Here is a 23,798-nt window from a genome sequence, read left to right on the forward strand (position 1 = left end):
CTCCTATCAAAAAGCTAACAGCTTTATATAGCTAATACTTCTCCTCTAATACTTACTATTCATGGCTTCAACCTCTGATCATCAAATTCCCTGGCAGAAGACATCCTGCTCATTCTTTCATTTCTAGATCTTAAGCATTAAAAAGACTTAGGTAGGGATAAAGACAGAAATAGTAGGAATGGCTCTTCAGAAGGGGCAAGAAATCATCGAATTCTGCATATTTGGTAAATGCAGGTAGACTCCTCAGTCATCGAAGAAGGTCCAGCAAATTCTCAAGGCACCAGACCTATTTTGCAGGACTTCGGCAAGAGAAGGGAAGGCATTAGGGGTGGGACAGCTGGAGATCTGGGGTACCAGTGTGTTAGTTATGAAGGATTGAGAGCTAGAAAAGATCTGGGAGAGAAGCAAGACGCTGAGGCTCCGAGTAGGCAAGCAATTTACCAAGTGATTCCCCATTTCACAGATAAAGAAATTGAGGCTCAGAGAAGTAACATAATATGACCAACATCACACAGTAGAAAATGTCAAAGCTAGGATGTGAACATGGAACTATCTGAAATGCCATCACAGTGACTAAGCGGAGCCTATGACATTTGGAAGACTATTCGTGAGGGCTGTCCCTAAGCTTAAGTGTTATGGCAGGAAGAGTTACAAAACTTGGGAAGCCTGGGAATGGCAGTGAGGACAAGCAGTTAGGAGCACACTGTGGTGTCCAGATAAGAGATTATAAGGACTTAAGTGGACTCTGAAGGATAGAGTCCTTGGAGGCAGCTCATCCAGTGGGTAAGAAGAATCTAGAAGACTGCTTTGTTTGGACTCCAACTCCACCAGATATTTACTGAGCACTTGCTGTGTGCCAGTCACTGCTCTCGCTGCTGGGGATGTGGCAGTGAACAGGGCAGACACAAATCCCCGCCCGGTGGAGCTGATATTCTTGTTGGGGGGGATTTATTCTCTGTGTGACCTTGGCCAAATTGTTCAGCTTCTCGGAGGCTCAGCGTGCTCACCTGCAAAATGGCAAGAATGGAGCCCAGGTCAAAGGGCTGCTGTGAGGATTAACTGATATCATGCGTATAAAACATATAGTGTCTGAAACAGTAGCTTTTATTATTGTGCTGTGTGTGACTGATCATAGTTTAATATTAAGAGTTAATTGGATAGGACTTCCCTGGTGGCGCAGTGGTTAAGAATCTGCCTGCCAGTGCAGGGGACGTGGGTTCGATCCCTGGTCCGGGAAGATCCCACATGCCGCAGAGCAACTAAGCCCGCGAGCCACAACTACTGGGCCCACGTGCCACAACTACTGAAGCCCGCATGCATAGAGCCCGTGCTCCGCAACAAGAGAAGCCACTGCAGTGAGAAGCCCATGCACTGCAATAAAGAGTAGCCCCTGCTTGCTGCAACTAGAGAAGGCCCACGTGCAGCAACGAAGACCAAAAGCAGCCAAAAATAAATAAATAAAATTTAAAAATAAATAAAGTTAAAATGATACTTTAAAAAAATATTGGATAAAAACAAATAGAAATACGAACAGCAGTGTCTCTATATGATGGACTTATGCATGTCATTTTTTTCCAACGTGGAAATAGCTTTTTAAAAAAATATTTTTTAAATTAAAATGCATACTAGGCATAGAAATATCAAACCATTGGAAAGTAAAAAATAAATAAATAAAAATTTGTGAGAGCTTTTCCAAAAAAAAAAGAGTTGATTGTAACCTGAGGTGAAATTGTTGGCGGGGGATGCGTGGGGAGGTGGGTTGTAGACACACTTAAGGTGACGGGGCAGAAGCGGGGACCTCTGAGAGCATCACAGTTGCCCTTCCACATCTGGGCTGTAGGGCTCCAAACCCCTTGAGGGGTGAACACCTACTACATGTTTTAGTCACCTACCCTTATGGACAGGGCACTTCCAGTGAGAGCTGGAAGGGGTTAAGGTCTGGTTTCTGCCTGCTGACATACTGCTGTGTATATCTTTTCCTACATACATATGTGAAAATGCCACCATTCCTTATTTCTACTTCAAACTGTGGACTTGTTTTCAGTGAGCATCACTTAAAACCTACTCTTTGAATATAGGTTTGTTTTCTTTTCAGGTGTTGTGCAAAGAGATGAGGATGTGACCTTTTCAGAAAACTGAAACACTGATTATCTGCCTTGGTGTATGGTACTGGTAAGTAAAAATAACTGTTTCCTCAGAGTAGTGATTTAATAATTATTTTAATAGGTCCAGATGGCTACAGTGCCTGTCTCTCCACTACTCCCATACTTCTGAAGAAATAAAATATAGTGGAGATCCTGCTGGGTTTTTTTTTTAAAGGGCAGGATGTCTAGACTTTGAGAGGGGCAGCATGGGGGAGCTGGGATAGCTTTAGGCCAACTATACTTTTCCATATGCTATCTGGAATGTTCTCTTCCCTCACATTTCCACCCCCAACCACATGGATAATTTTGACCTCACTAGTGGACTTACTCTCATCTTCTGTTTCTTAGCCTAAACCATGATTTCCTCAGGGAGACTTCTCTTACTTCCTCAACAAGGCTAGATCACTCTCAGCACATCCTGTACTTCTCCTTCACAGCATGGATCGTACTTATAAATAATGATGACTCATTTGTTCGATGTCTGTCTCCCCAAGCTTTATAAGGATGGGTATAGAGGCTGCTTGTGTAGCCCCCACCCCCTCAAACTTAGCATAATGCTTGGGACATAGTAGGTGTTCAAGAAACTTCATTCACTGACTGGCTGACTAGATGAAGGAATAAGTAGCATTCCAGAGCTCTGGATTCTGGGCCCAGCCCGGCCATTTTCTGAATGTGCAGCCTTAGGTATGTCACCGCTTTGAGCCTTAGACTCCTCACCTGAAAAGTAAGGATTCAACGATTTCTAAGGTTCTTTCTAGCTTGAATAGTTTGTCATCCATTGAAGTCAGGATTTTGATTCCTACCAGTGGGGGAAATATTCCAGTTAAACTACCCAGGATTTGCTGCCTTTTATTTCCAGGGATCTCCAGTATGCTAATGACTTGAATTGGCATGGTAAAAGCAGGTTTAATTAGTGGATTCCTCTTCAAAGGCCTTGTAGTGGAGACAACATTGGTTTGTTTGGGGAAACACTAGCAATTTGCCCACTGCAGACTTCACTTCTCTGCTCAACTGCTCTTTGTTTAGTTTTACCTCTAAGATTAGGTGCTTTCACTTGGAGATCTTCATCTTCTTTGTGTTTGAAACAAAAGGAAGTACTTAAACTAGGGAGGGAAGTCTCCGATGGTAAATGGTTATAAGCAAACAGCTGCGTTCTTTCTTCTGTCAATCAAATAAGCAGCTCTAAGTTTTGTTAGGGGCCCCCTCTGGACCACAGAATTAGGAGCTTCAAGATGTGTCACAGCCATCCCTGTATCCACGACAGCCAGCACAGTGCCAGGTTCAGAGTAGGTGTTCAAAATGATTACCGAATTAGATAAGGTGACAGCTGGGAGGCCCTACACATAGGTTGAGTAGGCAATTCCCCATATTTTTGTTATTTTAATCATTTGTACCCAGTCGACTTTCCAGAATGATCTGAAGCAGAGCTGCCTACATGGTAGAGTTTGTGGACTAAAAAAATGGTCCTCCATGCCCTTGAATTGCTCCCTTACCAGCTTACATAGGTGCCAGAAATTTCTACCAAGTTGCTTTAGGTTGGCATGGAGGGTTCATTAAAATACAAGTATTACATCTGGATCAGCTGGAATAAGTGAGGTACTAGTGATCACTCATACCTCGGAACGAATTAGTTTTTTGTATTAGCTAATGCCAGGGTGCTGGGGGCGTAGGACGAGGATGGGTTCGTTTTGATTAGGACATGAGGGGTGAAGTAAGAAAACTGTAGAGCATGGAGTACTCTTCAGGAGGTTAGGAGCATAACAGTAAGCATCCCTCGAGTAGCTGACGTTCAGCTTGAGGGCACTGGACTCCCCCAGCTGGGAGTGGCACCAAAAGTCCAGTGGGTGCTGAAAACCATCTGAAGCTACACCACAGTGGTGAGAGAGACCTTGCATTTGGTCTTGAGAGAGCTTGAGCACCTCAGGTAAAAATGCTGACAAGTTGTCCTTGAGTATAGGAACTGGGGATTCTTTGGTTTCTCCCTAACCCCCGCCGACTTCATGCATTTAGCAAAGACTCGTGCATTTTAGTATCCCCACTTCCCTCTCAGCATTTGATGACTGATTTAGACCCCCTGGGCAGCTTTAGTCCTTAAGGCACACATTTTTGCTTATAATAATAGTAATAATGAATACCATTTGATGAGTACTCACTATTTGCCAGACACCATGCTAGACCCCTACATATGTTATCTCAACTGTCAGGTCCATTTAAGTACAAAATGTATGATCTTTCTGTTAAGCTGTAATGACTCATCTCACTAATCCCATGGACCTCTCTCCCATCTTCAGTAGAGCATCACAGACTGGGGACCTCTGTGATCAACCAATCAGCAATTATGGAAATTACTGTGTGCCACATACTGTGCTAAGTGCTACGGAGGAAACAGAGGAGAGAGTTTAGTCCCAGACAAACACCTCACTCTGAAAGCTGGCCTCTGTCCTTTACTCCCAGTTTCCTTTCTCTAGTTTTTGGACAGAGATGTGGATCCCTGAGAAAAGCCAGGAGATGGATGCCAAGGGAATGTGCATATTCCATTTCCCGACACAATATGCAATCTGGCAGGGTTAGGGAATAGGCTATTCAGATTAATTCAAAATTGTGTTTAATAGAGAGTCCCTATAGGTACAAAAGTGCAGAAAAGTAAATGCAATGACATTCATGGCATGCCGGCAACTGAAGGAACAGATTATGATTTTCTCTAGTGATTCAGAAGGTACCTCAGAATCTTTTACAGTTTCAGGGTCATCATTATGAATGTATTATAAAGAGTGAGAGGGAGGGTGGTATGGTGCAAAGTGCATCCATTTGGGTGATCAGAGGACCTGAGCTGTAGTCCTAGCAATGCAACTTTGGGTACGCCCCTGGGCCTCAGTTTTTCCATCTGCAAAGAGGAGAGGTCGGTGTTGAATCTCTAAGGAATCTTTCAGCTTTCAGCTTTTTCCACTGCTAATTTTTACTGCACAGCATGGAGATGGGCAAGGTCCTAGTGGGTTGACTGCCTGAACATAGAGTTTCCAACATTTCGCCCTCAGTGAGACATTCCTCCTTTTGAATTAAGCAAGTATGTTGCCTGTGGTGATCAGCCTTCAATAAAGTGTGTGCCTCATTTCATAACGTGTTATGTAATCAAACCAACTGCTTTGCTGACCTCTGTGTTGAACTGTCCTCCTTCTCTGGCAACCCTAACTTCCCTCCATCAGCAATGTGGTCTCTGGCCAGTCAAAGGAGCCTCCCTCCCTCCCCAGCCTTGCTAGAACAATTGCGTGATTTGTGCCCTTGGACTGGATATATTTTACATGTGCTTGCCTAAGTCCTGCGGGGTGGGAGTGAAAGTAAATGATGTTGGACATGGTGAGGCATTGTCGTAAAACCTCCGATCCAGACATCTGCTTTTGAATGGATCCTTAATACCAGAAGGCATCACTGAGGCCAGGCAGTAAACTCAATGGTGTTATTAACTCTCTCCATAAAAAATATTCAGTTTTGGCTCACCTGCCAAGTGCTTCTACTCTAAAAAATTGTCCATACTAGCCCCTAACCAAATTATCAGTCGACTTTAGCTAGCCTTGGGCTCAATCCCAGCACAGTGGTGTTTCAAGCCACTGGTTAGAAATGCTCCCTTGGCCCTTTGAGGCCCTCCCAGACACCCTAGAACTCAGTCAATGTACAATAATACAATTTACTATAATGTCCTTTCTCTTTTCAAGTAACCCAGCTGCCTGTGATCTCCAAGTCCCAGCTCACTATATTTGATGGAGGGTATGTTTAAAATGAACAGCTGAAATGGCCCCATGAAATGTCTCCTCTTTATCCTTTTTATCCCCTCATTGACAAGCACAGGGCTGCTCCATGGGGTTGACTGCTGAAAGGCTGACAATGTTAGGGCAAGAAGCCCATGCTATTATTGTAATTTCTATTTTTGTTTGTTGTGCTTTGTTATTGTTATTAGAGCAAATTTTTCCTAAGAGGTGCCAGAGGGACAGCAGGAGAAGCCGAAAGCCTCCAGTCTCTAAAATGGAAGCAAAGGCTTAACAGGGAAAGTACAAAAGCCTTGAATGTGACTCCTTCTGCAGACCCTACATCTTTACCTATTAGTCATTGGCCAGTTGGCTTCAGTCACTTCACTGGAACCTAGAATGTCTCTCCAACTTATGTTCTCATTGGCTGAAAGGGATGATGACAGAGCAAGGAAGCCATCATAGAAGCGACTACACATCCCAATACTTGAACCATTCAACTCAACTTAAGAGAATCATGCAAAAGGCAGAAATATTCTGCCTCTCAAATTAGTTTATCTGATGTAGCAGAGAAAAAATTTTACCATGCTACACACAGAAAACAGTGACAACAAGTCAGGCAATTGTGTTCCACTTTGTGACTTATACACAACTGATTTCCAATTTCCAAGAGGCCTACTTTCTCTTGTTCCCCCAGAATATCTGTGTCTGGCAGATCGTAGGTGCTCAGTAAGTAATCGTTGACTGACTTAACGCTTGCAGGCCATCCTTCTTGTTGGCAGGTGCTCTGAGATTCATTTATCAGCTAGGTGACATTTCTTTTGGGTGCTGTCTTCCCATCTCTCCATTCATTAATCCATTCATTTATTTCTTCATTCAATGTTTACTTCATTGAGTATATCCACTATCAGTTATTGTAATAAGTGCTGGGAAGACAAAGGTGAACAAGGCATGCTCCCTGCCTCAAGTAGCTACAATCTATATGACAAGGACCACGGCAGATAGAAAGGAAGTACTGGTATGAACTGTCACATAACTCATGATCTAGTTAAGGAGGTAAGCCTTAAACTTACATTAAATGATTCAAGAACAACATAAGAAATGAAACCCAGCATTAAAACGTGTAGCCTAGGTAATTAAATGGGGAAAAGGGTTCAGAAGAGGGGGAAGCTGGGTGGGTTTCAGGAGGTGTGGAAGACTTACTGAAGGAAGATCAATTTCAGAAACAAAGGTAAGAAGGCCCTAAACCTAGGCTTTCATTATTTCCAACATCAGGTTTTCATGAACAAAATGTAATCTAAAACAAATATGTGTGTGTGTTGGGGGGAGGAACAGGCAGTTAAAAGTTTCAGATACATATCATTTACCACATCCCAAAGCATCAGCTCTTTTCTGTTTTAATAGATAATCAATGATTAACTGCATACAAGAATGCCTATTTGTATATTTTATTATTCTTTTTGGATTGGAATGGAATTTAAAATTTTTTCTCTGCCTTTTAATTTTTTTTTAATATCATGAAAATTGAAGTCCTTATCATTAGGGAATCCCCTTCTCGTCTCATCCCATCTCTCTCAGAGTCCAAATTGAAATAAAAAGTGCTAGTCATAGTATCTGTCCACGTTAGTAATAGGCATGGTCAGTCATCAGAGACACGGAATATCAGCTCATTAGCTGATGCCCAACGCCTTGTCTTGGAATGGATGGGTTGTGTGCACAGAGATAATGGGTTTTTTTGTAGGTTTGGGACATTATTTTCTGAAGTTCTTAAAATCTCCTTAGTGTACCTGGGATGCTTGGGAGGCAAGCTTTGAAAAAAATTCAGGAAAATGGAAAAGAATGGAAAAAGATATATATACATATTTTGTGTGTGTATATATATATATATATACAAAAATAATTCTAGTTGTATGTGAATAGTGGAGTTTTGGATGAACCCTTACCCTCATTTTCTAAAGTCCCTGTACTGTTCTTATATTGTCTTTAAAATAATAATAATAATGGCCTCATTCAAATGTCACTCATTTACAATAGACTTGACACAAGTGTTTTCCTCTGGGCCTTTTCTAGGGCTAAGTAAAGGGAAAAACTATATATAGTGTTTGTCTTTCCCCCAAACAATAGGGCTTCTATTGAAAGCATGCCAGAATCTGGAATTTTTAAAGGATATTCTTTATCAAGGGATATTAAACAGATTATTCTGGGTTGAAAATGAAAGGTAATCTTTTAGGATTTCATGACTAAAACGGAGGTCAAGAGATTAAGATGGATTATAAGTGAAAGGGGGCAAGAGTCAGAAATGCCATTAATTTGAATTTTTACTGGTAGAGGAGTTTGGGATGAATTAAACCTCTAAGGTCCCAACTTCAAGACATGTTGCTGAACCTGACTCAGGGAATGGTATTTTCAAGCATGCTGGGCTCAATTACCATTACATCTTAAAAGTTATTGCTTGCTGTGTTTAAATAATTATCACATTAATTGAACCATCTTATTTGTCAAATGTTAAAGTAGAAAAAGAAGTCTTTGGATTTATCTGGGAAAAGACATTTGAGAGGCACACTTCAAAACTTGTATTTGTTGGGAATAAAGATGTAATAGGTTCTGGGACTTCCCTGGTGGTGCAGTGGTTAAGAATCTGCCTGCCAATGCAGGGGACACAGGTTTGAGCCCTGGTCCGGGAAGATCTCACATGCCGTGGAGCAACTAACCCCGTGCACCACAACTACTGAGCCTGCACTCTAGGGCCCACAAACCATAACTACTGAGCCCACGCACCACAACTACCGAAGCCTGCATGCCTAGAGCCCATGCTCCGCAACAAGAGAATTCACTGCAAGGAGAAGCCCACGCACCACAACGAAGAAGACCCAATGCAGCCAAAAATAAATAAATTAAAAAAAAAGATGTAACAGGTTCTGGTTCAAAAGACAAAATGCATACACAAAGCTTTTCGTTTCCCCAATTGCTACTGTAATGATCTGACTACAGAGAAAGAAATTCATTATAGAATTCAATTTTTGTGCCTCTGATAGGAATCCCAAGATCCAACAAAGGAAGGAACTATCCATTTAGCAAGTGTTCTTATGTCTTCCATGATGTGATGAATTTATTCAGTAACCATTTATTGAGTACTTGCTTTCTGCAAGACCATGTGCTAGGCACAGCAAAGAATAGTAATAGCTAATATTCATTGAGGTTTATTATATGTGAGTGCTTTATATGCATCATCTCATTTATTCTTCCTGAAACACTATTGTTACCTCAGTTTTGCAGATGAGAACACTGAAGCTTAGAGACAGTAGTTAGCTTGTCCAAGATTATACAGTAAGGAGCAGAGCTGATACTCAAATCCGGGTCTGTATGATTTCAGAGTCTGAGGTATCAAACATGAAGGCTGAGGTAGAATCCCAGCCCTTGAAGAACCCTCACACGCCTAATTTAAAATAGTGTGCATGAGTGCTAGAGTTACGGTCTGTAGAAAGTTCAGAGTTCAGAGAAGACCACAGTTAATTCTGCCTGGAGATTTTACGTAGGTGACATTACAGTGGGACAAAGTGATATTTTAAAAATATGAGTTGGAAATGGTAAGGAGATCCTCCAGCTGGAGGAAGTAGTACGGACCAAGACATAGATGTGAGCTAGCAAAGCATATTTAAATAGCAGTAGAGCGTAGGATAGCTGGGATTGACGTGTTGGAGAGTGGTGGGAATGCCAGAGCAAAACTAGAAAGGTAAAACAGAGCAAGATCATTGGATACCTTGAATATGATGGGATATTAGATTTATTCTACAAGTAGAGGGAAGCCTAAAAGCTTTTAAACAGAGTGACAATATCAGATATTTCTGTGTGTTTTCAAGAGAGAAATCTGGAGACAATGAGGAGGATAGATTAGAGGTAAGAAGGAGATTGGAGAAGAGGAGACCAATTAGAAAATTATCGTATTATTAAAACAATACAAGAGAAAGAGCAGACTGGGAATGGGGATGCGCGTCAAGTGGACTTCCTGGTGAAGATGCCCAAAAGAGAGTTGGCTATATGGGTTTGGAGTTTGGAAGAATGATTTGTACAAGAGATAAAGATTTGAGAGTCATATAAGTCATATGATAGGAACATTTATAAAATGAAGAGAGAAAAGGACCAGGAAAATTGTCCCTCATTTAAGGAGTGGAAACAGGAAGAATAGCCCAAGAAGGCAAGTAAAAATAAAAGAGGAGAAATAGGAGGAGAATCTGGAGAGAGATTGTGTCACAAAGGTTAAAGAAGGGAAGAATGGTCAACAGTGTCAAATAACGTAGAGGTCTCAATCCGAATGAAGCTTGAGAGCTGCCCACAGGATTTGGCTGGTAGGAGATCACTGATAACTGAATGAGAGTAGTTTTAGCAGAGTGATGAATATAGGAAACAAACTTGAAGAATGAATGGAAGCTGAAGAAGCGGACACAAGGTAAATAGATGACTACTCTTCCCAGGCATCTGGCAATGAAGGGAAAATGATCTCGTGTACTTTTGGCAATCTGACCAAGGGTCTGCAACAAAGCACCTCTGCACTTTCCCACCCTTAAAGGGCACCTAAGCTGTATGTCACTAAAAGGCCATGCCAGATTCCGTATTTTACGATCTTAGTAGTTGGGAAATATTTTATTCAGATTCCTGCCCTATGTTTCCTTCCACCCTTATCCTGACACATTTCCAGCCTCCGTCTACACACAGAGCAGGCAAACATTTCTAGTGGAGTGCTTCTAGAATAAAGCTATCTTGTGACCTTGAGGGACCCTCTGTTCCCTGTATAGTGTTCACTCTGTTCATCTGAGAGAGAGCCTTCCTTTAGAAGCCCTATGCTCTGAAAAAGCATTGTTGATAGAATGCTAGTGGTTAAAAAGGCTCATGTCTTTTTGAAAATAACCCAGAATATTTTAGTTTGACATTTCTGAATCCTTGGCATGTCTGCTCGTTGGCAAGCCCAGAGCTCAGAAATGTTTTGACAGGTTAAGAAAACGCTAGGATTTCACTATATTGGTCCTCCCGGCTGAGGAGGCATGGTTCTTGCTGTAGCATTCAAAGGCCATTATGTGGTTTGTATGTTAAATCGATACCTTATAAAACTCCTGCGTAACTGTTGGCTTATTATTTAAAGCAAAGGAAGAACAAATCAATTCCATGCGTATCAAGGACATTCTTGACAAAGGGCCGAATGGAATGGGTAGGCTCAGTGCCATGAAAAAGTCCAGTGAAACGGAAAGTTGTGCACTGTGCTTTGGATTCCTTCCAGATGGGCAAGCGTGCTCCAGGCTGCTGCTTATACTTGCTTGTTTGGGCTTTCCCAGCCTGGAAGCAGGGCAGGCTGGCTAGTGCTTTAGGGATACATCCTGGGACCAGGGGAGCTCCTTTGATGGCAAAATAACCCTTATTAACATTGGAAAGCAGATCTCAATAGCAGTGCTGAGGAGTCTCAAGAGTACACACAAAGTTTTAAGTCAACAGGTAAATGGGGTGAAGCAAGACAGTGGGCTGTTGAGCAATTCAGTGGATAGATCTTGCGGTGTTAGGAAAGTGGAGAATAGGCAGGGCAGCCCTGATATCAAGAGAAACCCAGCTGTAGTCAGCATGTTGATGTTTAGAGGAGGAAGAGACTTTATGGGCCATCTAGCGCAGTAGGTCTCAACCCTGGAAACATATCAGACTCAGTGGAGAGCTTTTTAAAAATACTGACACTTAGGCCTCACCCTACAGCAATTAAATCAGACACCCTGGGGAGAGGATCTAGACTCAGTAATTATAAACCTCCCCAGGTGATTCCGGTGTGAAGTCATGGATAAGAACCACTGATCTAGCCCAACATCGTTCATTTATAACTGGGCAGTCTGAGGCTTAAAGAGGGGAGATGGTTTCTTCTAGTTCCTCTGGATAGTGGTGATATATTTAAGACTAGAACAAGTGTTTTTGGTTAGCGATTGAGGAAGAGGAGAGTTTCTAAGTAAGAGCTAATTAGTTATTTATTTTTGGCTGCATTGGGTCTTTGTTTCTGCACGCGGGCTTTCTCTAGTTGTGGTGAGCGGAGCTGCTCTTCCTTGCAGTGCGCGGGCTCCTCACTGCGGTGGCTTCTCTTGTTGCGGAGCACGGGCTCTAGGCGCACGGGCTTCGGTAGTTGTGGCTCGTGGGCTTTAGAGCGCAGGCTCAGTAGTTGTGGCGCACGGGCTTAGCTGCTCCGCGGCATGTGGGATCTTCCTGGACCAGGGATGGAACCCGTGTCTCTTGCATTGGCAGGCAGATTCTTAACCACTGTGCCAGCAGGGAAGTCCCCTATTTTTAGTTTTTTAAGGAACCTCCATACTGTTCTCCATAGTGGCTGTATCAATTTACATTCCCATCAACAGTGTATGAGGATTCACTTTTCTCCACACCCTCACCAGCATTTATTATGTGTAGACTTTTTATTTTATTTTTTAATAAATGTATTTATTTTTGGCTGCTTTGGGTCTTTTTTAAAAATAAATTTATTTATTTAATTTATTTTTGGCTGCATTGGGTCTTCGTTGCTGCGCGCAGGCTTTCTCTAGCTGCGGTGAGCGGGGTCTGCTCTTAGTTGCGGTGCGCAGGCTTCTCATTGCGGTGGTTTCTCTTGTTGCGGAGCACGGGCTCTAGGCGTGCGGGCTTCAGTAGTTGTGGCACACAGGCTCAGGAGTTGTGGCTCGTGGGCTCTAGAGCTCAGGCTCAGTAGTTGTGGTGCACGGTCTTAGTTGCTCTGCGGCATGTGGGATCTTCCTGGACCAGGGATCGAACCCGTGTCCCCTGCACTGGCAGGCAGATTCTTAACCACTGGACCACCAGGGAAGTCCAAGAGCTAATCATTAGTTTCATATTTTTTGTGTGTATAATCTCTGATAAAATTTCCCAAGGATTCTAAAATAAAATTGAGACATTTAGGACATACTCTTAGCATTGCATATGGTGAGAGCACGGTTTATATTCACCCATCAAGTATTTGGAGTGTCTGCTACGTATCACATCCTGTGCTGGATGCTGTGGGGTCTATTTGGATAGAATGCTTCGGATAGGATCTTGGCCTTCAAGCATCTCTGTACTTGAGAGGCTGAGCAAAGAAGAGGGAAACAAGATATAGCCATGGGTGAGTTTGATCCCGTGGGAGAGTCATTGGCTTTGTTAATGGAGAACAACACTGTTTCTTGGTCACACATTCTGTTCCCGTTGAACAGGGAAAGAGTGATGTTTAGTACTTGTAGGAATGCTTGCAGAAGTTTGTCATGTATGACCAGTGGGGTGGTCATAGTGAGGTGTGCTTAGGTTAGAAAGGACCAGGAATAGTGTCTCACTCTCACCCAAGAGTTTGGCACCATTTCTGAGAGAGGGTGTGTGGTTTGGGGAAGGGGTGCCTTTTCTTGGAAAAGACATGGGTATGGGAAGGTCATATATACTTTGGTCTGGATCCCAATTTTCCCGATTACTAGCTGCATGCCTGGGAAAACAACTTTCTGAGCCCCATTTTCTTTGTCTAAAATGAGGATAAAAATGTTGACAATCTCGGGCTTCCCTGGTGGCGCAGTGGTTGAGAGTCCGCCTGCCGATGCAGGGGGCACGGGTTCGTGCCCCGGTCCGGGAGGATCCCACGTGCCGTGGAGCGGCTGGGCCCATGAGCCATGGCCGCTGGGTCTGCGCGTCCGGAGCCTGTGCTCCGCAACGGGAGAGGCCACACACTGAGAGGCCTGCGTGCCGCAAAAAAAAAAAAAAAAAAAAACATGTTGACAATCTCCATCTTTCTGCTCCCTACTCTCGGGCGTCTCATCCCTCCTTTGCTTGCTGTAAGGAACAAAGTTTAGCTATAGCAGTAGCCTGTCACTGGTCAGGGAAGAAACTACAGGTCTGCAGTGTCCTGGACATTCTCACATTTATGTGTGCTTTCATTTTCACATTTATATAGATCAACTCTCCTTTCTTTGTCCCCTGCCCCTCTTTATCTCTACCTGGGTTTCCACAGTACCTCCCTCAAGGGAGGGATGTCTGTATGCTCCCCTGGGAGGCCACACAGTGGTGCTACTGTAAGCCCAGTATAAATTTGTACAATACTTCTACTTCCACATTCTATGTTATTTTAACGTGGGTAGTTGTTTGGACTTATTGGCTACCTTTTGAGCACCTATGCACTCCTTCCAGGGTGCTAATACTTACTCTAAATGTGTTCCCAGTTTCTGCAAACCATATTGTACTTCTGTGTTATAAATTATGGAAAGTGTCACGTGTTTACTTTCAATTTTATCTTAGAGTTGCAAGTTGATACTAAACTGACCCGTTGTATCATTGTCATTTGTACTTTGGATTCTATTTTTGTGTATGTGTGAAAGCTTGTTTTTAAGATCAAAGCTACTTGTTTCTGAAAGAGAATTAGCATTTGAACCTACTGATATATTTTATTGTCATTTTTATCCCTCATCATTTTACATGCAACAACTAATATCTACTTCATAGGACTGTTGTCAGGATAAATGAAACTAAGGGATGTGAAAGTGTTGGGCATATAGTAGGTGTTTGATTAATGCTGGTTTCCACATACCCCTTGAGCATTCCTGAAGACAGTCATATTTCCTTACATGTTTGGCGGATATTGGAAAGTTCAAATGTTTTTCTTATCTATAATGTTTTCTTCCTATGCCATGAGGCAGGTAATAGCATCATCCCTATTTTACAAATGAGGAAAACACAATGGGAGAATGTGCCTCCTTCCAAGGCAGTTAGCAGAGTCAACACTAGAACTCAGACCGTACAAATTCAGACATGGGGCTCTTTCTGCTTCCCTTTTTCACAAGTCAGCTCCCTGCAGTGGTAATGACGTACAGCACTAATCTCATTAGTTAGTGCACAACAATCAGAATTAATCGGGAGCTGATCATTTATATTAGTGTAAGGTTAACGGTAGCCAAGGTGCATTGGGAGAAAGAGTGAGCTTTTATCTCAGGCAGAATGAATGAGATCCTCCTTGAGTTACAAATAAAGACAGCAAGCAGAAGCCCCGTGTATGTTCACCTATATCACAAGGCTACCGCAAGTCTGGGTCTCCAGGCCAGCTGATTAAAGAGAGACCTAGCACTATCATCTTTCTTCCTCACCTACGTGCATTAACATCTTTCCAAGGCAATTCCTCAAGCTATCTATAAATAAAGGTTATGAAAGCTTTGGCCAGGGCTTTCTCATAGGTTGAGGCAGCTCAAGTTAACCCTGTTATGGGTTGTTCATTCTCCCTTTCTTTCCAGTCCCCACTCAGTAGCTGACTCATCATATGACCTTGAACGGAGGCTTTTGTTCTAAACTCAGCACTTGAAGCGTGAGGCTAAGAATACAGACCCGCTCCCAGGGCGCTCAGGTGGACTAGATGATTTCTGCTTTTCAAATGTAAAGGATTTTCTAGTGAGTCCCATGGGGCTGAGGATCCCTTGAGGTGATGTGACAGGGGGCTGGCCCATCATGCCCACAGTCTGTGTCTGCTGTCCCCAGCTGAGTCTAGGCTGCCTGCCAAGTGCTATTTTGGAAACGGCTCAAATTGTCTGTCTTTTGAAGGTCGTGGACGTTCTGCCCTATGGGAATGCATGTGGCAGAGTAGACGGAGACAAACCTCAGTGTCACCACTAGAGCTTTAAGCAAAGTGATTGTGGTCTACCTTCAGGGTCAACCCCAGTACATGGTCCACAGTAGCTTCAATATTGTGGATGCTAGTCACATGGTAAGGCACAGGAAACAGCAAATCAGAATAGGTTCCAGCTGTAGTCCTGGAGCAAGGATCTGAGGACGCTTTGCTATGCCAGGTATTACCTAGTAGTTGTTGGATTTTGTGGAAGTCTGGGGATCTCAGAGTAGGGTCTGAGCAGTCAAGGCAAGGGGTCGTGGCTATTTACCAACCGGTATGGGGGTATTTACTATTTTAACAACGGGTGTGCCTTGCTGGTCAATCTGGCCAAAGATCAGTCTTGTGCTTTTTTTTTACTGAATGAATGGATCAGCTCATTTGGAATTCTTTACATTACAGATTGATTTAATGAGGTGTGCCTGTCGGCATTGCCCTTCCTATAGACACCTCTTTTAAGTAGCACAGTTGTTGGATAAAGTGAAATCGACTTCTAGAGCCTTAAAAGAAGGTGAGCAATGGGGATTAGTAAGGAAAACAAGTTTTTAGATGACCCAGGAAAAAATGCAAAACCAATCTGGCATCCTTGCTTTGCTTCAGGAAGACTCAGTTTTTTTAAAAAGGCAGAAATCCAAACGACAAAGCAAAAGTCATGGGTAAAATACACAGCCTAATAGGGACAGACACCTGCCTGTGAATTGATTCTTGGCATCATTAATAGGTTATTTGTGAATTAAGCTGATTAATTCCATCCCCTAAACCAGCCAAGGCACCTCCTCTGTCCTATGTTTAAGGCAAAGTAGGAAGTCATTTCCATCGTGTGGTGGGAAGTGTGGCAAATGGTGTCCCCATCCTCAAGTACCATCTCCACCATCAGAAATTCATTCCTTGTCAACCAGCCCACTGTAATTAGAAGGGGCAAGAGTGCAACTCATTGTCAGCTATGACCACTTTAACACATGATAGTTCATTAGCCCCCAGATGTCTCTTTTGAAAGTAGGCAACTTGGTTCTCATAGGAGGGACTTGGGATAGGACCTCGGGATGGGAGGCAGGAGGGAGAGGAAGTACTGGAGACTGTGGAGGCATCATGAGAAGCCTGGACTGGGTATAGTCACGGGGAGCCCTAAGCTGCCAGGGAGAAGTGGTTTCCAGTGGTAGGGGAAAAGCGACCTATGGAAAAGGAAGAAGGAAACCAGACACAAGCTTGGTCCATTTGCTAGGACTGCTCAGGTAAGTCCACGTGTAATAAACAATCTGAGATCACAACATTCTTTGTCCAGAGAAGTCTCATTATTCGACAGTAATGCTCATTTGGAATCAGCATCACCTGGTGCTTTGCTAGATACTCTGGAACTCCGAATTCTTCACTAGATGCTTTTATTCTGAAAACTCAGTTGTGACTCAGCACAGTATGCTAGGAAGTCAGACCTACCCGTCACAAGTCAAATGGCGTTCTCAATAGTCTATGGCCTCTGATAAGCTGCGTAACCTAAATGCCAGTCGTCATTATTTCATGCTCAGTCGTCTTAGAAAAGGCCTCTACAGCCAATCATCACCTGCTTCCTTCCAGCAAAGCCCCTGCCCCTCACTTCCAGTGCTGGTACACAAATGGATGCCATAGGCAGACCTGCCGGGTTCCACACTCTCTTATTTAGACCTTTGGAGAAATGTAAGGTTTCAAAAACTTCTATGTGGCAATTTTTATCATACCGTGGGTTGCTTTAAATTTTTTTCCTCCTCACGGTTTGATAATAGGGCCAGTTCTAACTCCTTTATTTGCTTTTTTCCCCCAAGTAATGATATCACAGATTAGCAGCTTGCAATCTGTGGGAGATAGTTCAGACGAAGTTCTTATATCTTGGGGCTCACATAAGGAGGTATCCTGGTGTTCTGGGTCCTAATTTGGTTTAGGTTTTTGACCAGGTAGCTATCTGTTGGGCTGGCTGGCTTATACTTAAATAAGGAGGTATGTGACGATTCCTTCATATGGAATTGAATGTGGGACCCTCCAGGGTCTCTCTGCCTGAGGCCCCCCCCCCCCCACTTCATTGGAAATCCTTTCACTGCATATATTCTTTGGAGTGGAGGTTTCCTGTTGCTAAGAGACAGCTGTTTAACTGCCAATATGTGACTCTGGTGGGGACCACATGAACTCGTGAATATCCATTTGTGCATTGGTCTGGATCAGTTACGAAGTGACAAATCAGAAGCGCTGAGGGAACAAGACACTGCTTTGACAGACAGTGGGATATCGGGGAAGGTCTGAGGAAGGTGGGCCTGTTTGGAGAGGGGGAGACCTGAGGGTAGTAGGAAATGCCTGGTCAGATGGCATCAGCATGGGTGCTTTAGAGAGGGAGAGGATATTGAAAGTGGGATAGGGACATGCCAGGGATAAAGCTGGCCTGATTGCTTCTTTTCCTGATGCTGAGGACAGGTAGTTTTGTCTTTCTGTTGCTTCTTTCCTCCACCCTTTCCTTCATTATCAGGGTGTTCCAGGTTCTTACAGAGCTTTGTCTTTGGCTGCCTTACGAGAAGCCTGGCTCTGGGGACTGTCTGGGCTTTCGCAATTCTCCTGACTCATCCTGCAGACTCACTGTCCTCTCTAGTGACCTTCTGAGGGCCCTGAGCTCCCGGCCTTGACTTTGCTGGCTCAGGGAGGTCTCTGATGTGGGGCAGTCTGCAGCTGACCTATGCTGCGGTTTTGTTGGCCTTGCAAGATCTGAACACTATTCGTTCTGCTGGGGTGGGGGAAAAGGCATTGCAGAAACATCCATGGTCCCTGTCAGCACCTTTTGCCCTTTAGCAGCATCAGACAGTCACTGCTGAAAGGCTGTTTGAGGAGCTAGATGTTAGGAATGGAGCGCAGCTGTCCAGTGGATTCCAGGCTGAACAGCTGAGACCAGACCAGCTGCGACTTAAACCTCACTTATGCTTTCCTTTGAGATGGTTTACACAGTTTAGTCTAAGTATTTATTCAGATATGGTTCTTCAGTGTAGTCTCTTTCTACACACATTTCTGGAAGAAAATCAAGGGGAAAATGTTTGCTTAATATAATCCCTTCTCCTATCACTTATTTTTCCTATTTAGAAACAACACCTGTGCCATTCATAGAGCCTTCTTTAATTACAGTATGCCGGCTCCTCCGTGGTGGGGGAAGGCCTTGGCACGGGGTTAAATGGAAGGTGCAAGAGACTGCTGGTCCAGTCTGCCCTTCCTCCTCGAGTCCTGCCTCTCCATCACTGCCCCCCCCCTCCCATCTCTGAGAGGTGTCAACCTTGTCAGTCCTGAAAGCCCCGCCAGATATCCGAAGAGATGCAAGTGGTGAGGGGCCCTGCAGCAGCTGCCTGTCGTTTGTCCCACTGACCAAAGAAGCTTAAGGCCCAGATAGGAGCATTGACAGGAAAGGAGATATTCTGTGCAGGCATCGCTGGGAATGTCACCCCTCTCTCTCAGAGACAAAGCACAAGGAATTGCTAAAAGGAGGAAGCCATGTTAGGAAAACCATATTCCAATTAGGCTGACCACTGATTGTCATGCAATTCTGGTGAAATCAATGTTTTAAAAAATAATAATGGCAGGAATCTCTAACTCTCTTGACGGCTTGCAGAGGTAGGGTTGGCTGGGGACCCAAGGCTGCTTATTCTGGTCTCATGTAAGCTTTTCTATCTTAGAGAAAAATGAACAGGAATCTGGAAGAGAATGATGTGAGTGAATGTGGTATTTATCTGTTTGCTCAGTGCTAACTTTTCGATTATTTTCATGTGCTCTGGAGGTTTGCCTTCATCAGTGTTTTTCCTCCTAGAGGGCAGGGGTCACCTCTGCATTACTGGCTTTGTCCTATATGTAGTACAGCAGCAGGCACAAAGCACAAAGCAGCCTGTGACTGTGTTTTGTGCTGGCTGTTGGAACCGAGCCCTGGAACTGCAGCCTTGGGTTAGGTCAGCGCTCAGCTTTTCTGGGTAGATAAAGATGACATTGGGTGTCCTTGGACTCTCTGATTTAACTCAGCCATAATGCGTTTTGCATTAGTTTGGCTTGCCTCTGGGACCAGCTGCACTCCTCTCTCTAGACCCCAGTAAAAGAGTTCCCATTTTATGCCACCGTAGCCACAGGAGGTATTTTCACCACTATGCCATGAGCCACTTGAGGGCAGGACCTGTCTTTTCATCTCTGTGTACCCCAGTGCGTGCTGACTGCTAGTTAACTGAACTGAGTGGGTCCTTCAGTACCTTGCACTTGACCTTGTCTCACTGGCATAGGGGCTTATTAAAGAAAACTTCCCTTGGAAGAAAGTAGCTACTCCAAAACCAACAGCCAAATTTCCTGTCCCCACTACACTAATTAAGCTGACATCTGAGGAGAAGGGGACAGAGTAGTGGAGAAAGGAACTAACATTTTTTTTTTTTTTTTTTTTTTTTTGCGGTACACGGGCCTCTCACTGCTGTGGCCTCTCCCGCTGCGGAGCACAGGCTCCGGACGCGCAGGCGCAGCGGCCATGGCTCACGGGCCCAGCCGCTCCGCGGCATGTGGGATCTTCCCGGACCGGGGCACGAACCCGTGTCCCCTGCATCGGCAGGTGGACCCTCAACCACTGTGCCACCAGGGAAGCCCAGGAACGAACATTTTTTAAGCTTCCAGTCTGTAACAGAAACTTTATATATACGGCCTGGCTTAGTTCTCACACTGGTTCTCTAAGGTAGGGATAATCACTCTCATTTTACAGATGACGAAACTGAAAGTCAGGGAGGTAAAGTGACTTTCCTCAAATCTGACAGCTTAGCACGTGGTGGAACAGATCTGCCTACCTATATTCTCTTATTATACCCCAAAGTGGCAGTAGAATTTGTGGGAACATTTAATCGGGCTTGTTCTGGGCATGGTTTCCAGACCCCAGTTACTTAAGGACAAGGATCTCCCCCTGTAAAATAGCCCAGCTTTTTGGACTGGTCAGTTGGTGAAATATCAAGTGTCAAAATGTAGTCACCTCAGAGTTTCCATATTTCGAATTTAATTTTCAGTCAAGTTTTCAATGTAGCTATAAAGACGGCCCTCAATTGTCTCCTTTGGAGCAACCACTGACTCTTCTGGTATAGTCTAGAGCATTATACCTCAGAGTTACCTAGAATGCAGAGTTCTTATAACCCACCCCCTGCCCCAACAGAGATGGGTTCTATAGGTCTGAGGTAGGGCCTGTGACTTTGCATTTTGACACCAATGACAACACTTTGGAAACACTGGTGCATAGCAGCCCATCCTCAAAGTGTACATCAGGAGATTTTCCTCATAAAGGGGGCATATGGCCAAACAGGTTTTGGTAACTCTGAGTTAAGGAAAAGAAATTGATTTTTTCCCTAAAGGCCTTCTTGGACGACTTAATAGGTTCATATGCATTGTGAATGTTCAAGAGGAGCTTACACTAGGCAAAATTATCTCATGATGGAAGCTTGTTTTCTTTTCTTTTCCATGATGGTTTATCACAGGATATTGAATATAGTTCCCTGTGCTGTATTGTAGGACCTTGTTGTTTATCCATTCTATATATTAATATAATAGTTTGTACGTGCTAATCCCAAACTCGCAATCCATCCCTCCCCCACCTGTCCTCCCCCTTGGCAACCGCAAGTCTGTTCTCTATGTCTGTGAGTCCGTTTCTGTTTTGTACATAAGTTCATTTGTGTCATGACAGAACCTTTTAATCCAGTACTATTTCATGTCTGTAACAGTGCCCGGTACACAGTATACACTCGAGTAATTGTTGTTGTTTAGTATTACAGAGGCTTCTCTTCTTGCTTTTTAGACCAGATCTCAATTGTGAGAAGAAAAATATAGTTCAATTTCATTATTTGGGGCTAAACTGAAGTTAAGATCAGTCTTAATTAGGGTAAAGTCTGAGTTACAGAGTATTCTTAGGTGAACATTGAACTTTACATGGGGACCTTCAAAGGCTAAAGGAGGGCTGCTTAAGATATTCTGCATGGATATGTTCCAGATCCTATGTCCTGTTGTAATGAATAGGTGGAAGTACTAACCTTAACCCTCTGTTTGCCAATAAGTGCTTCTAAAGTACCTTAAAATCTTACGTTAAGTAACCGGTTAATATTAATTTAACTCAAAGGAACCTTTCCCTCCTTGTAGAGGGTGAAAATAAATTCAGCTCATCTGTGTCTGAGCATCCTAAACTTGGAACTAGTAAGGCCTGAGAGAAAAGAGTTTTGTCACTTTGCACAGTGATTCACAAACTTTACTGAATATACAAGTGGTTGGGGCATTTGTTAACATGCACATTCAGGCCCTGCTCTCAGGGGTTGTACTTGGGTATCTGCATTTTTAACAATCTCTCCAAGAGATTCTTTCGAGAGATGCTGATGGAGTTTTTCTCTTTGGAGAGGCTGTTAAAGCTCTCAGGCCACTGAGAGTAGAGGGACTGGCTTCTTGTTACTAAGGGGTAGATCTAATGGCACGAAAGAGTAAATTCGTCATCTCAGAGGAAGCTGTCCTGTCGCATATGGATAAGTTTAGATAGTTTTACTTTTCGTGCCTATTTTTTTCTTTATTTGGCCTGAAGTAATTCTGGAGAATGGCTTCAACCTGTTCCCATTCATTGCTCTGAAAGCTAAAAGTGATGGGAATGCTGTAACCCTGTGTTCCATATAGGATAAAAGGCACTGTGTAAAGGAGAAATGGAATTACTGTTGGCATTGACTTTGGGATTGGCTTTCATGGCTAAGGCTTTAGTTCCAAGGAAATAGACTATGAATTCATTACTAAACTAAAGTTATTTTTTCTCTTTTGCTGGTTTGATGTTTACTTCATAGTGGAAAGAGCATGGCCTTCAGGATTGAACCTAACTAAATTAACACCCCAGCTCTGCCCTTGCTAGTAGCATGACCTTGGGAAAATTTCTTAACTTCTTTGAGACTTCTCCTCCCTTTATCTGTAACATGTTTTTTAAAAATATCAGTCTCATAAGGTTGATAAGAGTATTAAATAGGCAACTTATGTAAGCACTTGGCCCAGTTCCTGGCACATGGTAGATGCTCACTAAATATTAATGCTCCCTCACAGGAAACAACTCATGCAGTTCTAAATGTGTTTCTGCACCCAGGTCGTTTGTCTGAGCAAAAGACCCTGTAGATGTCCCCACTTCTCTAGGCTTCAGTTTTCTTATTTGTAAATTGGAGCTAACAAAAGTACCTATGCCATAGGTTTGTTGTATGGATTTAAATAACATAATATATGTAAAAGCATTTAGCGAATGCCTGGCACAGAATAAGAGGTCAGGGCTTCCCTGGTGGCGCAGTGGTTGAGAGTCCGCCTGCCGATGCAGGGGACACGGGTTCGTGCCCCGGTCCGGGAGGATCCCACGTGCCGCGGAGCGGCTGGGCCCGTGAGCCATGGCCGCCGAGCCTGCGCGTCCGGAGCCTGTGCTCCGCAACGGGAGAGGCCACAACAGTGAGAGGCCCGCTTACCGCAAAAAAAAAAAAAAGAATAAGAGGTCAATGTTAGTGCCTATCATTAGTAGTATTATTATTACTCCATCTTTCTTTCCTTAACGCTGCAAAAATTTCCCAAACTAATAGAACAAATGGTGTTGTTGCTTTGGATGGAAGACGGTGGGGATGATTTCTTATTTTTATAAAACGTTATAAGTAATTATTAACTTGTGCCAGAAACCTAAATATAACTTTTGGCACATAACAGAAAACTCTCTGTCACTGGCACCATGCCACCTGGAGCTCTTGATAACTAAATTGGCATTTTGTCAAACTTACTTAAGCCTGAGTTGTGACAATGCAACACAGTACAAATGACCTCTAAGGGTAATATCTTAAAGGCTCCAAAGATGAAGATGTTGCTAGAGAAGTAAAAATTCTGAGTTTCAAAATGAGATACCACATTATTCCTTTTAAGAGCTGAACATTGGGATTTCTCATTTGAAAATAAAGGGAAGACAGGGTGGTTTGCAATCTCAAGGTAGGATTTTTTTTTCTGCATTTTATATAACAATTTTGGCAATGTTTACTTACTTTTAAAATAATCTAGGTTGTTTCTTTCCCCAGAGACCTTAGGATCAGTTGTTTTACTTAGCACAGACTTTCATGGCCCTGTCATTCCAAAGATGGTACCTTTTCCTTAATGACCTGAAGTCCTTCCAGGGCAGTCCTGAGCCATCAGTGAAAGATAACTTTTTGTGCTGTATATTTGTAGTCATGAGTAAATTTTTTATTTTCTTCTAACTCAAAAATTGGTAAACCTTACATGGTGTATGTAGTAGTT

At 43.4% G+C, this 23,798-nt stretch overlaps 1 protein-coding gene and 1 long non-coding RNA gene across 5 annotated transcripts in view; one reads left to right on the forward strand and one right to left on the reverse strand.

The window, feature by feature from the left end:
- The window catches only part of LOC132418504 (uncharacterized), a 330,667-nt gene that overhangs the window by 244,228 nt on the left and 62,641 nt on the right, over positions 1–23,798 (forward strand). Inside the window, exon 4 of the long non-coding RNA XR_009518004.1 lies at positions 2,096–2,172. This is a non-coding gene — a long non-coding RNA (uncharacterized lncRNA). The remainder of the gene's footprint in view (positions 1–2,095; positions 2,173–23,798) is intronic.
- The window catches only part of GRIA3 (glutamate ionotropic receptor AMPA type subunit 3), a 288,864-nt gene that overhangs the window by 235,429 nt on the left and 29,637 nt on the right, over positions 1–23,798 (reverse strand). The gene's annotated exons all lie outside the window — the stretch shown is intronic.

The sequence above is a fragment of the Delphinus delphis genome, chromosome X (assembly GCF_949987515.2).
Source record: "Delphinus delphis chromosome X, mDelDel1.2, whole genome shotgun sequence".
In the NCBI taxonomy this organism is placed as follows: domain Eukaryota; kingdom Metazoa; phylum Chordata; class Mammalia; order Artiodactyla; family Delphinidae; genus Delphinus; species Delphinus delphis.